At 40.1% G+C, this 7,467-nt stretch overlaps 1 pseudogene; it reads left to right on the top strand.

Moving 5' to 3' along the window:
• Positions 1-4,681: 4,681 nt before the first annotated feature.
• Positions 4,682-5,573, top strand: LOC112411173 (39S ribosomal protein L15, mitochondrial pseudogene; annotated as a pseudogene).
• Positions 5,574-7,467: the final 1,894 nt, after the last annotated feature.

Here is a 7,467-nt window from a genome sequence, read left to right as displayed (position 1 = left end):
GCTACCCCATTTCTCTTACCAACCTCATGTCACAAATCAAACCACCCTTGGTTGTGACTAGGGGGCCTGGAAGGTGGTGATGCCTTCAGATTGAATCCATATGGTGTATTCTCCAATGATGGCCCTCTGTGGCTCTGGCAAAGGCCACTCTGATTCTAGAGGCTGAGGACTTTTGAAGGGACAAACAGCTGAGGGGGAAGAGAAATAGCCTTTGTGCCAAGCTCTGAGCTAAGCACTTTGCATATAGAGTAAGAGTCTGGATGTGAGGGGCCTTATCTTCTGCTTTTCTGAAAACCTGCTTTCTTTTCCTCTCTTCTCAACCCCTATCTCCCTTCCAAAAAACAGTTAATGAGCTGGTGCTATGCTCCTGGCATTGTTTATAGGTCACAGAGATGCATCAGTGACCAAGATAAAGTTCTGTACTCTTAAAGTATGAATTCTAGTGGGTGTGAAACAGGCAATAAACACACATAAAATATAAAGTAATTTCAGATAGTGACAAGTGCTAGATAGAGAAGGACTGAGGGGTGCTGTTTATCAGGATTAGGCAAGGAAGTCTTGACATTAAAATTAAGACTTGAGTGATTAGAAGAAGGCAGCACACTGAGCTCTATGGGAACATAATTCCAAGGAGAGGGGACAGAGGCAAGAACAAATATGGCGTGTTTGAGGGACAGAAGGAAGAGTGAAGTGTCAGGAGCACAGTGAGTGAGGGAAAAGCGGCAAGAGGTGAGGTGGGAGTGTGACACAGAGGTCATGTCACGTGAGGCTTTGGGGGCCAAAGTAAAGAGTTTGGATTTTACTCTAATTGGAATAGAATGGCCAAGGGAAGCCATTTGCAGATTTTAAACAGGAGAATGATATGATCTGATTTACGCATTCCATGTGTTGTTGACCCTTTCACTTGAACCCCGGCTAATAATTTTGAGCCTAGCAGTGCCATTAGGGATCTTCAAATTACTCGCTCTAAATCAAATTGACCAGATGTGCTGTCATCCTTAGTCGAAAGTTGAAGTCAATGTAGCAGGAATCATCACAACTTAAAACTGAGCAAAAGATGTGAACAGACATTTCATAAGAGAAGATATATGAATGGCCAATAAACACATAAAAATGTTTAACATTATTCAGGGAAATACAAATTAAAGTCATAGCAAGGTATCCCTGCACATAGACTAGAATGGCTAAGATTAAAGATTGACAATATTGAGCGCTGGTAAAGATGTGAAGTAACTGGAACTCTCGTATGTTGCTGATGGGACTACAAAATGGTACAGGCTCTTTGGAAATTTCTTGTAAAGTTAAACATTCACTTTGCTATATGATTCAGGAATGTGCACTTAGATGTTTACCCAAGAGAAATGGAAGCATATGTCCACACAAAGACTTGTACATGAATGTTCGTAGCAGCTTTATTCATAATAGCCAAAACTTGGAGACAACTCAACTATCCATCAACAGGTGAGTGGATAAAGAAATTGTGGTGTTATTCATTCAGTGAAATGCTACTTGGCAGTACAGAGGAATGAACTACCACTACAAATAGCATGGATGAATACAAAAGACATTGGCTTAACCAAATAAGCCAGACAAAAAGAGCATATATAATGTAAGACCCCACTTATATGAAATTCAAGAACAGACAATAATTCACCGTGACAGAAATGAGATCAGTGCTTGCCTGCGGCTTAGGGTGAGAGTATAAAGGAAACTTCTTTGAGGAAACTTTTTGGGATAATGGAGATATTCTATATCTTGTCTGGGGTGATGATTACATGGGTATATACATTTGTCTAAGCTCATCAAATTGCATATTTAAAATGAGTGCATTTTATTTATGTGTTAGTATATTCCCACTAAGGAGCCCTCACCTCTCACAAAAGCCTGTAACCAGATTCTGTCAGACCTTGACTCAGTGAGCACGTGGGGACCCAGAGTATTCAATTCAGAGACTCATCTTCGAACTCCTCTCCTCCCCTTTCCCACTTCCAGCTCATTCCCTAGAGCTCGCTCTGTTCTCTAACCTGACCCTTGACTCTTGAGCCACAGAATTTCCTGCCTTGCTTGTACAGTTTACATCATTAGGCTCCATTAGGGTGACCCAGAGATCTCATCTTCTGGGAGCTATGGATTAAGTTGGTCTAATCAGCATTTCTTTGGGGGCATATTGGCTAATTCACCCTCTTATACCCTATTGATAGGCTGTTTCTATCAGATTATTCTGAAAGACTTCCAGTAGTAATCTTCTCTTATTCTTAGTCTAGTTCCTATATTTTTCTGGAAATATCCAGATTATTATAGCTTCCTGTATTCATCAGTTATTGCTACATTGGTAGAAATACATGTGTATACTTTACAGATGGATATATCCTTATTAGAGGAAACAGAACACCCATAGATATTCTAAAAGTTAAACGTGCTACTGCAGAAAACGAAGAGAAGACTTTTCTCTATTGGTGCCCTAACTGTGGGGTGCCTAAAATTGGGTCTACCACTTGAATAAGTGGCTGAGTTAAATATTTTGGCTCGAATTTCATAACTTGTCACAGCGATCCCATTGGCTGTAGAGTGGTGGGTTGCCAAGAAGGCAATTCATTATCTCTGTCTCCCTGTGTGTTTAAATTTTGTTCTCTCTCCCTAAAGAGAGGTGATGCTATGACTTACAACTAATATGCTCTTGCAGAGCTCTCCACACCAATTAGAAAAGTTCTGTGTTATGACACTCTTTGATAGGATGTTATGACACTCTTTGATAGAAAGCCATTGTCCCATTGAAGCGGAAACTTCATCAGAAGCACCGAGAATCAAGGGTATGCTTTAGACATGCCGAGTGGGAGGGAACTATCTGTGCTCACTGGGTCCATCAAAGTACCTCCTACATAGGTCTTTCTATGCAATCTAGCTGGTTCCCTGCATTTACCTAGCCCCACCCTTATTTAGTACACAGTTGGAGGGAAGCCAGTAATATAGCATTTCTTAACTCACTATTTGGAACTCTTACCTGTTTATTTAAAACCCTGAAAGCCCTCTTTTGTGAAGACAAAGTTGCCTGCGATGTATCAGTGGGTAAAGAGGATGGGGTCACCTCTTGACTGGAATCATGCTTTTCTTTGGGAATGGGTGAGAGACATTGCCATAAACTATGTCACAACACTTTTTTAGAATCATGAATTTTAATATCTCCATCTCTAACTGTAATTTCCTCTTAAAAAGACTTGCCTATGGTCTCATACCAGACTTCTCTGTCTGGAGAGTGGGAAGTTTAATTTCAGAGATGTGAAACGAAGTTTATATTTACTTGCAACCCAAGATTCCTAGATACTCTTATGTTCCCTTTATGAGGGCTAAGAATTGCATAGATAACTCATTTCATCTTCTCTCTTTAGCTTTAATTAGAGCCAACTAAATTAAAAATAATAATGAACAAACAAAACAACATCAAAGTGGAAATTTAAGACACTGCTTTTTCCTATTCTTGGACCTCTTCTGATCAAAACATCTATGACTGAGCATATGGGATATCTCATTAAGTAAGTGTAAAGTTTTATGGGAAAAAGATGTACAATTCAACCACCTAGAGTCTTGTATAGCTAGACAATTCCTGACCTTGATATGTTCACTCTCATCGCATCTTTGAATCCAGACAGATTCCAATTAGACATATGGTGAAGAATTATGTTGAATTAGATGATAACTTTCAAAAGTGAATAAAAATGATTATGTTAATAGTGATGTATTCTTGGAAAGTTTCCCAGTTTTTATTCAGGGAAGAATTGCTCTGATGTGTTTACCTGTGGTCCTTCCTGATCTTTATATTCTGGGTAGGATTACCTTTTAATTTTCCTATCCATCAATACCTGGCCATTATTATGGCCTCACCTTTTGGAGGGTCCAAAGTTTGAAATGTAAAAGTGTATCAGAAATTGATGAGGCGGTTGAGTAGAGCTCTCAGAAAGAAGACTGTCCGGTGGGTCAGGAAGACTGTATTCTAGTCTAAGCTCTATTATTTACCAGCCATGTGATCTTGGACAGATTACTTAATCTATGTCTTAGTTTTTTCGTCTTTTAAGTGGAGATGATGATGTCTACTTTAAATGGGTAATGTTGTATGGAAGTAATTAACACAGAAACAGGCATAGATGAGATGCTGAATAAATTCTACATCCAAAAAAGTTAATGTCTGCAGGTCTAAATTTTCACAGGCTCTACAATAAGTCTAATAATTAAAAATATGGTTGCATTTCTCAGAACCAGCAAATGGCAGAACATGAGGGTCATTGGGATAAAGATAATAGCAATAAATTCTGTAGGAGGCATTTGTTTTTAATCCTTGGACGGTTCCAAGATATTGGTACTTATCTACATATTAGAGTTAAGGTACAAAGAAGGAAGAGGGTAAAAAATGAATAAGGGGGCTTCCCTGGTGGCGCAGTGGTTGAGAGTCCGCCTGCCGATGCAGGGGACACGGGTTCGCGCCCCAGTCCAGGAAGATCCCACATACTGCGGAGCGGCTGGGCCCGTGAGCCATGGCCGCTGAGCCTGTGCTCCACAATGGGAGAGGCCACAACAGTGAGAGGCCCGCGTACTGCCAAAAACAAACAAACAAACAAACAAACAAAAAAAATGAATAAGGCAGGCTCTGGCAGCCCAGCGCCCTTGCAGCTTGTCGGGCGCATGGGTCATGGCCGGCCCAGTGCGGGGCGAGGGGGCCCCAGGCCCTGGACCTGCTGCGGGCCCTGCCCCGTGTGAGCCTGGCTAACCTGAGGCCAAACCCAGGCTCCAGGAAACCGGAAAGATGACCAAGAGGTCAGAGAAGAGGTAGAAAATGTGGCAGGGGCCACAAGGGAGAATGACAGAAAAGAACCCGGCCCTGGCTGGGCTTTGAGAGAGGCCACACTCCATTTTGCCTTCGAATCTCAAAATTTGGGTTTAATGAAGGATGTAGCTTCAGGCGCCAGTATCAGCCTTTGACTCTCAACAGGCTGCAGTATCTTTTTGATTTGGGTCGAGTTTATCCTACACAACCTATTGACTTAACCCAACTTGTCAATGGGAGAGGTGTGACCTTCCAGCCATCTAAAAGGGATTATGGTGTCCAGCTGGTAGAGGAGGGTGATGACACCTTTAAGGCAAAAGTTAATATTGAAGTACAGCTGGCTTCAGAGCTGGCCACCGTTGCAATCGAGAAGAATGGGGGTGTCGTCACGGCAGCCTTCTACGACCCACGAAGCCTGGAAATTCTGTGAAAACCTATTGCATTCTTTCTCTGTGGACAACCCATTCCCAAGCGAATGCTCACCTCCAAGACACTGGTACCCTACTACACTGATGCAAGGAATCGTGGTTACTTGGCAGATCCTGCTGAATTTCCTGAAGCAAGACTGGAGCTCGCCAAGAAGTACGGTTATATTTTACCTGATATCACGAAAGACGAACTCTTCAAAATGCTCAGTACTCGAAAAGATCCAAGGCAGATTTTCTTTGGTCTTGCTCCCAGGTGGGTAGTGAATATGGCAGATAAGGAAATCCTCAAACTTATGGATGAGAATCTCCTCAAGTACTACAGCTCCTGAGTTCCTTCCAAGATAACAGATGGTAAAAGAGCTCCAGAAAGGGACTGAAACACACGTGTTTCCCATGGCATTTGCTTAATTTGTAATTCTGCAGATGTTGATGTTTTCTGTGTAATCATATCTCTCTTTTTTATCTAAATTAAAAACACAGTAAGCAAGGACTGTGTAGAGGATCTGGTGGATCTGTGTGCTTCTGTCTCAGAGATCTAAGCTCCCTGGTTCTCTGCCCAAGGAAGAGTGTAACTCTTAGACAATTTCCAGTTGAGTTTTCCATCATCTTTACATCCAGGTCTTGTCTTATTGTTGCAAATCAGAATGAACGCGCAGGTGGGATGGGATTGCTTTATCAGCTGCCTGGTCAAGGTCAGAGGGCTGCTAATGAGCTGGTGAGCTTCTTACTCGGTAGCTGCAAGGAAGCGCTGCTACCCAGCGTCAAGACAGTAAGCCTTCAGCTTGGGATGATTAAGATGTGGGATGTGAGTTGAAGATTTAAGACTGGTGAGTAGCTTCTAAGTAGTTCAATATTTGCTAGTAAAATTGAGACCAAAATTCCAAGGGAATTCATTTTCTCAACTCAGAGTAGATAAAAATGTTCAAGCCAGTAACATTTTTTTCCTTGAGGAAGGTAAATGTTCTAATTCTAATTGGTAAGATTTTACTTATTTCATAGACTTTGGAGACCTTTGTTTTTCAGTCATTTTAAATGCTTTTGAAAAAATGGTCAATGATCGTATAAGCCATAAAAACAATTGGTCATGTGAAAATTAAACTCAGTTAATTTAAAAGGTTCAGCAGTCAGTAAGCTCATTTAGCTTTGCAAAGATCTGTTGTATTGAAACCACAGTGAAAGCTTAATTTATCCTGATGCAATTAAATCTTGAATAATTCATGATAATTCTTCAACAGGAGAAATAAAATGATTCCTGCTTGTTTATTTTATGAAATTAAAAGAAAAAATGAATAGGGCATATTCCTGCCTTCTGAGAACTTACAGTCTCAGGTCCACCATTAGCACAATAAGAAATCTTTTGTATTGATGAATCAGTTGTATGCTATTTGAGTTTCTCAGCTTCAGTAAGAATTGTTAACTTATTTGAAATTGTTTGAAATTGATTTAGAATTTGTGGTAGTTTAAATATATACTGAAAATTATAAGATGTTAATTAAAAAATTGAAGAACACACAAACAAATGGAAAGATATTGTGCTCGTGGATTGGAAAAATTAATTTTGCTAAAATGTCCATACTACCCAAAGCAATCCACAGATTCAGTGTGATCCCTATCAAAATACCCATGCCCATGGCATTGTCACAGAGATAGAATAGACAATCCTAAAGTTTGTATGGAGCCACCAAAGGCCCCAAATAGCCAAAACAATCTTGAAAAATAAGAATACAGCTGGAGGCATTATTGCCTGATAGTGTTAATATTGAACTATATTACGAAGCTATGGTAATAAAAACAGTATGGTATTGACGTAAAGACAGACACATAAATCAAAGGGACAGAACAGAGAGCTTCCAAATAAACCTATGTATATATATGGTCAACTAATTTACAGCAAAGGAGCCAAGAATGTACAATTGGGAAAGGACAGTCCCTTCAATAAATGGTATTGGGAAAACTGGACAGCCACATGCAAAAGAATGAAACTGGACCCCTATCTTTACACCATACACAAAAATTAACTCAAAATAGATTAAAGAATTGATGTAGGAAATGAAACCATAAGTCTCCTAGAATAAAACATAGGTGGTAAGCTCCTTAATATTCATCTTGGTGATGAATTTTTTGAATCTGACTCCAAAAGCAAAGGCAACAAAAGCAAAAATAAACAAATGGGACTATACCAAACAAAAAGTTTTGCCACAGTAAAGGAAACTATCAACAAAA

The sequence above is a fragment of the Neophocaena asiaeorientalis genome, unplaced genomic scaffold (assembly GCF_003031525.2).
Source record: "Neophocaena asiaeorientalis asiaeorientalis breed wild unplaced genomic scaffold, Neophocaena_asiaeorientalis_V1.1 scaffold190, whole genome shotgun sequence".
NCBI lineage: Eukaryota > Metazoa > Chordata > Mammalia > Artiodactyla > Phocoenidae > Neophocaena > Neophocaena asiaeorientalis.
This window is presented reverse-complemented; position numbering and strand designations above follow the sequence as displayed.